A 9,499-nucleotide genomic window follows, 5' to 3' on the forward strand; every position below is an offset into this window, starting at 1 on the left:
CAAGCGCCACGCCGCCGCGTCGTACGCGCGGGCCGCCTCGTGCGCGGTCCGGAACGACCCGAGGCCAAGCCGAACGTCGCCGGACCGGATCTCGGCGGAGTACGAGCCGCTCGGGCGCTCGCGGACGCCGCGGTAGCCCGAAGAACACCGGTGGCGCGGTGGTGGGGGGAAAGCGGCGAGAAAGAGCGGCGAGGTGGCGAGGAGAAGGGCGTGTGACAGTGTGGTGAGCGTCGGATTTTATAGACGCGCGTGAAGCGGCGCGCCAGCTGCCGCTTTCTCCCGCGCGCGCAAACGCTTCCCGCGCGCGGTAATTTGCCGTCACCGCTGGAGCGCGCGAAACCGGGCCGCGCGCGCTAAATGTCGATTTTACCGCGCGGACGCATCTTTTGGCACGCCTATTGGAGATACTCTAAATACCCAGTAAGCATAAGCATTAGCTCTTCCTGATAAGGAGGTGATCGAGCCACACCTTCCCGTACGGCTACCTTGTTACCGTTGGAGTCGGCCTTACCGAATTGCATGTTGCTACGGCTTCTTTGAGCTTTCAGCAGGATAATGCATAACCGTTCTCTGTTGGTTTGCAACTGCAAGAGAGATCCATCCACAGGACGAACAGTTTACCTTTTGTGTTTTTTGAAACATTTTTTGCTCGTCTACAGTTTTATGGTCCTAAGTCCAAAGCTGAATCACGGGGAGGGGCGACGATCGATCATGGTGTCACGGGCTCACTGCACGGAAATCCCACCGGCGGACAGGGACGCCACGACGTCGACGTCGAACGTCTGGCTTCTTCCTTCGCACGCGCCCTGGGCCGCTTCTACCCCTATGCCGGGCGCCTCACCGTGGCGCCGGCTAGAGAGGGCAGGGCGTCGCCTGAGAGCCTCGCCATTTCGCTCCGCTGCAGCGGCGAGGGCGCCGAGTTCGTCCACGCCGTGGCGCCCGGCGTCGCCGTCGCGGACGTTGTTAGACAAATAAAGCCACGGCAGTGGCCAGTGTGCATTCGGGCGCGGGCTGGATGTGTCGTGTGCGTGTGTGACCGCGCGTGCGTGCGCGTGGTTCGTTTCCAGCTAGCGATGGAGCCGGAGGTGTGACCGCGTCCAGGGCTGTTGGTGGCCGCGTCGTCCGCGTGCGGGCGAGATGGGAGCGTGGGCCAGGTATAGCGATGAACGCGGGGCGTGGGCGAGTGGGTGCACCGTGGGCGTGGCATGCGTACGTGTGTGCGTGGGTATAAACTCTCGCCGATCCTATGTGTATCAATGGCCGGGTGTATTGAGTTCGTGCTCAAGGAAAAGGACGCCGTTCGAGCGGCGGTGGCGTACGTGCGCCAAGAAAATTTTCTTGTGTCCCTGTGTCCATCTCCCTCCTCTAGTCTTCTTCTTCCTTGATCGAGTCGGAGGTGAGAGCTGAGTGAGCTAGAGCTTGAGAGAGCTAGGGCTAGCCTGCAACAACAATTGGTATCGGAGCATCGGGTTCGGAGGAGCTCGCCGGCAATGGCGCTCGTCCCGTGCGGCGGCGGAGCACGGTGATGCCGGGCGTGTGGAGAGCGCGGCGGCCGCGGCGGACCTGCGCGGTGGCGCAGAGGCTGCGGTGGCGCGGCGCGGCGCGGCTCGGCGGAGGAAAGACCAAGCTCCGGGATACGCCGGATCGGCCGCGTTGGTCGCGTCGGAGCGCGGGCTGGTGGCATGCGGAGTGTGGCAGAACAAGCCGCGGCGACGGGCTCACCGCGTCGGGCGCGTGTATGGGCGCGCGCCAGACGTAGCGGGCACGTCGGGACCGCGGGTGCGGACCACGTCGAGGCGCTGGACCTGGTGCGCAGATCGCGTACGTGCGCGGCGGGAGCGTGGGCCGGGAGCGCGGGGACGTGGGGAATGCGCTCGAAGGGCATGGCGGCACGGCGGCAGGCGTGGCAGCGACGTCAGGGCGGTGGCGGCTACAACGACGTCAACGGCGTGGTGAAGGCAGCAGCGGTGCGGTGCGGCGGCCATGGCGACGAGACGACGACGACGAGCCAAGGCCCCTGTCGGCAGGCCGTGCGGCGAGGCCGTGGCTTAGGGGGGTGAATGTTAGACAAATAAAACCACGGCAGTGGCCAGTGTGCGTTCGGGCGCGGGCTGGATGTGTCGTGTGCGTGTGTGACCGCGCGTGCGTGCGCGTGGTTCGTTTCCAGCTAGCGATGGAGCCGGAGGTGTGACCGCGTCCAGGGCTGTTGGTGGCCGCGTCGTCCGTGTGCGGGCGCGACGGGAGCGCGGGCCAGGTATAGCGATGGACGCGGGGCGTGGGCGAGTGGGTGCGCCGTGGGCGTGGCATGCGCACGTGTGTGCGTGGGTATAAACTCTCGCCGATCCTCTGTGTATCAATGGCTGGGTGTATTGAGTTCGTGCTCAAGGAAAAGGACGCCGTTGGCGTACGTGCGCCAAGAAAATTTTCTTGTGTCCCTGTGTCCATCTCCCTCCTCTAGTCTTCTTCTTCCTTGATCGAGTCGGAGGTGAGAACTGAGTGAGCTAGAGCTTGAGAGAGCTAGGGCTAGCCTGCAACAACAGACGTCACTGTCTCGCTCCTTATTCCGCGGGTGGTCTGGTCCTTCTTCCCGCTCAACGGGATGCTCGGCGCAGACGCCATTGCCGACTCGCACCCGGTCCTCGCCGCGCAGGTAACCGAGCTCGCCGACGGCGTCTTCATCGCCATGTCGATGAACCACAGCGTCGCCGACGGGACGACCTTCTGGCAGTTTTTGAACACCTGGTCCGAGCTAACCCGCCTCGGCCTGGGTGCCGGTGACGCCGCCGCTGGCAACGATGCTATGATGTCCACGCCGTTGCCCGTGTTCGACAAGTGGTTCTTCGACGGCTGCACAATCCCCATCCCTCTACCCTTCGGCAAGCTGGAGGACATCGTCGGCCGGTGTCTAGATCTGTTCAGCCGGTGCAGGAATGCTTCCTCCATTTTTCGGCGGCGACCTTGAAGAAGCTCAAGGCAACGGCGAACGGCGAGATCTCCAGCACCACCACCATCTCCTCGCTGCAAGCCCTGCTCGCGCACCTGTGGCGCGCCGTGTGCCGCGCCCGGCGGCTCGCGCCGGAGCAGGAGACGGTGTACATCATCTACGTTGGATGTCGGGGCCGCGTTGGCGGCATACCAGCGTCTTACGCGGGCAACGCGCTGGCGCACGTCACCGCGAAATCATCCGCCGGCGAGATCATGGGCAACGGCCTGGGCTGGGCGGCATGGCAGCTGAACCGGGCCGTGGCGTCGTTTGACGAGGCGAGCGCGAGGGACAAGCTCGCGTCATGCCCCCAGGAGCAGGAGCCCAGCTTCGCGCACCTGCCCGAGCTCGTGGCTTCCGCTCCGACGATGTTGTTGACGGGGAGCTCGCCGCGGTTCGACGTGTACGGGAACGACTTCGGGTGGGGCGCGCCGCTGGCCGTCCGGAGCGGCGCGGGGAACAAGGTGGACGGGAAGGCGACGGTGTACGAGGGGCGAGGCCGCGGAGGGAGCATGGCGCTGGAGGTGTGCCTCGCTCCCGAGGCGCTCGCCAGGCTCGTCGCCGACGAGGAGTTCATGGCCGCAGTGGGCGTAACCAGTAGCACTGATGCATAATCATCATAATCGTGTCTCTTCCAGGAAACTATGGTCAGTTGCATGAAATTTTTCATGCATTCAATGGATTCCCCTTTGTCCTCCTCCGTCACCTTCTCCCTCTTCCGCCTCCTCCTCGCCTCCGCTAATGAAGCCGTTGGCACGCGGCCAAGTAGGGCGTCCCCGTCTCGGCTTGGCCATGTTTCCTTGCCATGCGGGAATCGACTGAACTGAAATAAAATTCCAGTTGCCTGTAAAATAGCAAGTGTGATATGGAATACAATCTGTGGTGTTAGCGAAAAAGATCTACTACGTAGTAAGTACTTAGCTCAAGCCTCAACGAGGGTGCACCCAGGAAAATATTATAGAATAACTAGAAATTCTATCTTATTTCATTTGATTGTCTTCCTCCTGAAAAGTAAACAATGGCATTCTTATCTCAATACAAAGGAGTAAGTTTTAACAAACAAGGTCTCGGAGCACTGGCACAAATATTTCTGAAAACGGGCAAAATATAAAAACATCGAAGTTCAAAACATAGGGGAAAACCTTCGTATTGGGGGAGTCCCTAGCCACATGAATCTAGTGTTCCTCCTCCGTTGTCACCTTCCTCCATCAAAAGATCGTCGGGTTTATCCTCTTCCACCGGCTCCGTCGATAGCAGTGTGCAGGGAAACCCCGATCTACCAGTGGGATATAGAGTTTCTTCGTAATATGATATTAGGTAGGTCTCTGCCTGCCCGTCACTCTGTGCCTTCCAGCAACGGTGGCGACGGTGTTCAATAATGGTTCCTCCAACTTCTACTCCATTTCGATGATGCATGTGCCATCGACCCAACAACGAGATCGGCTGGACATGTAGGTTTCTGCCATCTGCAATTTTCAACCCTTCCGATAGTGGTGGTAGCAGGTGTTCAATAGGTCTCCAGTGGCTTCTTATCGGGCTTCAGCGGTGTGTGCCATATCGGGTCTAGCATCGAGATCGGGTAGACAAGTTTGCATTTCTCTTTGTGAGAACACGGGGAGTTGGTTGCATCTTCGTAAGATTGGTGTTGCTTCCGCAACAACGACGCCAATCTGGTTATTTCTTTCACTCGGAGATACGTTTAGGTATAGTCGACCTATCACCATCTTATTCTCTCGGCCATGGATCCTTTGGGGTCGGCGACATCAACACTTATCGGATATATAGGTCAATGACTTCTTGTCTGTTTGTGTGGATTCTAGATTTTGTTCCAGCAGCGGCACGAATCTCTAGCAGTAGTAACATCTCCGCAATATCGACATGTGCTAGATGGAGAGGGCAGATGATTCCCCAAGGACCGGGTTGTATTTCCTCTTCACCTGGAATTATCACGTAATGTTAGTGTTTGATTAATTCAGAGCTTCGGCTCTTTCAGGGTGAAAAGAAACCCTCATGTTAGTGTTATGTGTAGAAGGATAGAGGGAGAAGGATTGATGGAATATGATTGATGTTGTATTGAGCCTCTCGTGCGGTTTATATAGGTACATGGCTTGAAGGGCAAGAAGCATCTTCTAGAGATAAGGCAGGAGATGATTACAAATCATATGCTATCAAATACAAGAGATATGCATATGTACTTTAACATTATGTAAAGAAAATACTTCTTTAGAATAAATATCTGCTAGATCATGGTGTATTTTTCTTAGAAATTGATCATATTATCATCTTAGTCACGAGGCTCTAAAGCACTAGTAGCAATCACTTGCTAAATATTCTTAACGTTTGAATCCCTTCAAATTTTTGTTTTTTTTTGAAGGGATTTTCAATCCTTCCAATGGGATAACATAATACCCCCCTGTAAACTAGTGATCTAAAAATGCCTTGTATTAGCTTACACAGGAATACTTTACACCGGCCAGGGGCGTGTCAACCAAATCATTTTTCTGAGCTCGGCTCAACACTACTAGGAAAAGGGCTATAGATAATATGGACATTAATGGCGCACCACATGTGGTGTGCCACTACTATATAGCAGTGGCGCACCATGTGTTGGTACGTCAATAGTGTCCATCACACTAATGGTACACCACACCCAGGATGCACCACTACTAACATTTTTTTCCAAAACTAGTAATGGTGCACTAGGGCATAGTGCGTCATTACTAGTTTTAACTAGTAATGGCGCACCACACACTCCGTGCGTCACTACTAACATTTTTTTACCTTTTTAATAAAACTAGTAATGGCACACCAGAGCGTAGTGCGCCATTAGTAGTTCAAACTAGTAATGGCGCACCACATCCACGGTGCGCCACTACTAACATTTTTTTTGGCAAAACTAGTAATGGTGCACCACTTAACAGGTGCGCCATTAGTAACTTGAGACCAGCTAGATATTTTGGACAACCACCTACCACACTCACTTTCCCCACTTCATTCTCTCCACCTCCTCCTCCAAGCTTGTCTCGGCTGCCTCCTCCTCCTCACCTCATTTGCACCATAGATTCACCCAAATTAAGTGGTTAAATCACCTGTTTTTGATAGGTAAGTAAGGGGAAAACTTTCTTTATGTTGTAGATCTATTTTTTTCTCCCTCCAACAACGTGCACATGCATTTTTTATGGCCTAGCTAGATCTACGTATGTTTGTGGTGTTGCATATATTTGTGGTGTTGCATATATGTTTGTGTTTGTAGGTACCGGTATTTGAAATGCGATAGTTGCCAATATTTTGCCGGAATGTTGATTCATTTCCGTTTCAGCGAGAATTTGGCACTATGCATTATTTTTGGTCCTATTTTTAGGCAAAGTCATGCCAAAAAATTTCTTGGTTCTAAAATATCCTTTTGCTCTACCCCGGAGGTGACCATGCTCCGAAGGCATCGTGAATAGGCTTTTGAGCTCCGCGAAGGCCGAGATGCTTCAAAAGAACGAGACGGAGATAAGATCTCCGTGTCGAAGATGCAAGCTGAGGAGCCTTATGGACCCGGATTCCGTACAGGTGCGGGACCACCTGCTCTTGCGTGGTTTCATGGATGGCTATCGGTGGTAAGGTGATGAAGATGATTATGAAGTCGTCCATGGGGGCCGGGCAAGAAATGAGGAAGGGCAGCAAGACAACCGTGGCGAGGGTGGGCGAGAAGACGAAGAATCTCCAGGACATGATCACGAAGTAGATGCAGTACACAATCATCATGTAGAACATGCCGGACATGATGATGAGAAAGATGCCGGAGCAGACGAAGGGCATGATCATGAAGATGAAGATGCCGGTGTAGACAACGATGGACCATCGATGGGCTGGGTGCAGGACCCTCATATTCAAGAGCTGCTTCTCAAGCAGACGGATAAGCAAGAGCTGCCGCCCGAGAGAAAGCCAAGCTGGATCAACTGGAGATAGACGCAGTTACTCCATGGTATGAAGGATGCAGGCCCGAGGATACCCGCCTGAAAGTAACGCTCATGGCTCTGGAGATGAAGGTAAAACACAAAATGACCAACACATGCTTCGAAGAGAACATGTCATTCTGGCACGAACGTCTTCCCAAGGGGAACAAGTGCCCGACCAGTTTCGAGGAGGCAAAGAAAATCGTGTGCCCTCTGGATTTACCGCACGTGAAATACCATGTGTGCATGAACAATTGCATCATTTATCGGGACGAGCACGCGGAGTCTACCATATGTCCGGTGTGCGGTGTCACTCGATACAAGAAGAGTAAGAAAGCTCCTCGAAAAGTGGTGTGGTACTTTCCGATCACTCCTCGTCTGGAGCGGTATTTCTGTTGGAAATATGCCCTAGAGGCAATAATAAAAGGATTATTATTATATTTCTTTGTTCATGATAGTTGTCTTTTATTCATGCTATAATTGTATTATCCGGAAATTGTAATACACGTATGAATACTTAGACCACAACATGTCCCTAGTGAGCCTCTAGTTGACTAGCTCGTTGATCAACAGATAGTCATGGTTTCCTGACTATGGACACTGGATGTCATTGATAACGGTATCACATCATTAGGAGAATGATGTGATGGACAAGACCCAATCCTAAGCATAGCACAAGATCGTGTAGTTCGTTTTGCTAGAGCTTTTTCCAATGTCAAGTATCTCTTCCTTAGACCATGAGATCGTGTAACTCCCGAATACCGTAGGAGTGCTTTGGGTGTACCAAACGTCACAACGTAACTGGGTGACTATAAAGGTATACTACGGGTATCTCCGAAAGTGTCTGTTGGGTTGACACGGATCCAGACTGGGATTTGTCACTCCGTATTACGGAGAGGTATCACTGGGCCCACTCGGAAGTGCATCATCATGAGCTCAAAGTGACCAAGTGTCTGGTCACGGGATCATGCATTATGGTACGAGTAAAGTGACTTGCCGGTAACGATATTGAACGAGGTATTAGGATACCGACGATCGAATCTCGGGCAAGTAACGTACCGGTTGACAAAGGGAATTGAATACGGGATTGATTGAATCCTCGACATCATGGTTCATCCGATGAGATCATCGAGGAGTATGTGGGAGCCAACATGGGTATCCAGATCCCGCTGTTGGTTATTGACCGGAGAGGCGTCTCGGTCATGTCTGCATATCTCCCGAACCCGTAGGGTCTACACACTTAAGGTTCGGTGACGCTAGGGTTGTAGAGATATGAGTATGCAGTAACCCAAAAGTTGTTCGGAGTCCTGGATGAGATCCCGGACGTCACGAGGAGTTCCGGAATGGTCCGGAGGTGAAGAATTATATATAGGAAGTCAGGTTTCGGCCATCGGGAAAGTTTCGGGGGTAACCGGTATTGTACCGGGACCACCGAAAGGGTCCCAGGGGTCCACCGGGTGGGGCCACCTATCCCGGAGGGCCCCATGGGCTGAAGTGGTGTGGGAACCAGACCCTGGTGGGCTGGTGCGCCCCACCCAAGGGCCCAACGCCTAGGGTTGGAAACCCTAGGGGGCTGTTGTGTTGGGTTTCGTAGTAATTTCAAAAAATTTCCTACGCACACGCAAGATCATGTGATGCATAGCAACGAGGGGAGAGTATTGTCTACGTACCCAACACAGACCGACTGCGGAAGCGATGACACGACGTAGAGGAAGTAGTCGTACGTCTTCTCGATCCAACCGATCAAGCACCGAAACTACGGCACCTCCGAGTTCGATCACACGTTCAGCTCGATGACGATCCCCGGACTCCGATCCAGCAAAGTGTCGGGGAAGAGTTTCGTCAGCACAACGGCGTGGTGACGATCTTGATGAACTACAGCAGCAGGGCTTCGCCTAAACTCCGCTACAGTATTATCGAGGAATATGGTGGCAGGGGGCACCGCACACGGCTAAGGAATCGATCACGTGGATCAACTTGTGTCAACTTGTGTGTTTAGAGGTGCCCCTGCCTCCGTATATAAAGGAGCCAAGGGGGGAGGGGGCGCCGGCCAAGAGGGAGAGGCGCAGGAGGACTCCCCCCCAATCCTATTCCAACTAGGATTCCCAAGGGGGAAAGAGGGAGAGGGGTGGCCGGCCACCTCTCCTAGTCCTAATAGGACTAGGGGAAGGGGGGAGGCGCGCAGCCCCCTTGGCTGCCCATTTCTCCTTTCCACTAAGGCCCATGATGGCCCATATGGTTCCCGGGGGGTTCCGGTAACCCTCCCGGTATTCCGGTAAAATCCCGATTTCACCCGGAACACTTCCGATATCCAAATATAGGCTTCCAATATATCAATCTTTACGTCTCGACCATTTCGAGACTCCTCGTCATGTCCGTGATCACATCCGGGACTCCGAACAACCTTCGGTACATCAAAATGCATAAACTCATAATATAACTGTCATCATAACCTTAAGCGTGCGGACCCTACGGGTTCGAGAACAATGTAGACATGACCGAGACACGTCTCCGGTCAATAACCAATAGCGGGACCTGGATGCCCATATTGGCTCCTACATATTCTATGTCA

At 53.8% G+C, this 9,499-nt stretch overlaps 1 pseudogene; it reads left to right on the plus strand.

Moving 5' to 3' along the window:
- LOC119350729 overlaps positions 1-3,597 on the plus strand; it is a 43,065-nt pseudogene extending 39,468 nt beyond the window's left edge.
- The last annotated feature ends 5,902 nt before the right edge of the window (positions 3,598-9,499 follow it).

This window comes from Triticum dicoccoides, chromosome 1B (genome assembly GCF_002162155.2).
Source record: "Triticum dicoccoides isolate Atlit2015 ecotype Zavitan chromosome 1B, WEW_v2.0, whole genome shotgun sequence".
Lineage (NCBI taxonomy): Eukaryota > Viridiplantae > Streptophyta > Magnoliopsida > Poales > Poaceae > Triticum > Triticum dicoccoides.